The sequence below is a fragment of the Chrysochloris asiatica genome, unplaced genomic scaffold (genome assembly GCF_000296735.1).
Source record: "Chrysochloris asiatica unplaced genomic scaffold, ChrAsi1.0 scaffold00016, whole genome shotgun sequence".
NCBI lineage: Eukaryota > Metazoa > Chordata > Mammalia > Afrosoricida > Chrysochloridae > Chrysochloris > Chrysochloris asiatica.
The window spans coordinates 30,324,829-30,325,299 of NW_006408534.1; positions in this window are offsets into that span (position 1 = coordinate 30,324,829).

The following is a 471-nucleotide window of genomic DNA, read 5'->3' on the forward strand; positions in this document are numbered from 1 at the left end:
GGCCAGATAGTTTTCTTCCAAGTTTCTTGCCAGAAATGAGTGAATGCCTCCTGTGCTGCCTCACTTTCTTGAAAGATTTCAATTTTTATTCCATCAAATCCTGGTGCCTTGTTCTTTGCCAATTCCTTCAGTGCATCACTATTCAATTTCCTCTTTCAGTATTGTTTGCTCTTGATTACATGCTACCTCTTGAAATGGTTGAACATTAACCATTTCCTTTTGGTACAGTGACACTGTATTCCTTCCATCTTCTCTTGATGCTTTAAGCATCAGTCAATAATTTGCCCAGAGAATCTTTCAATAATGAAAGTTGAGGCTTGAATATTTTCTTCAGTTCCCCCAGCTTGAGAAATGCTAAGCATGTTCTTCCTTTTTGGTTTTCTTATTCCAGATCTTTGCACATTTTGTTTTAATATTTGGCTTTATCTTCTCTAGCTGATCTTTGAAATTTTCTGTTCAGCTCTTGGACCT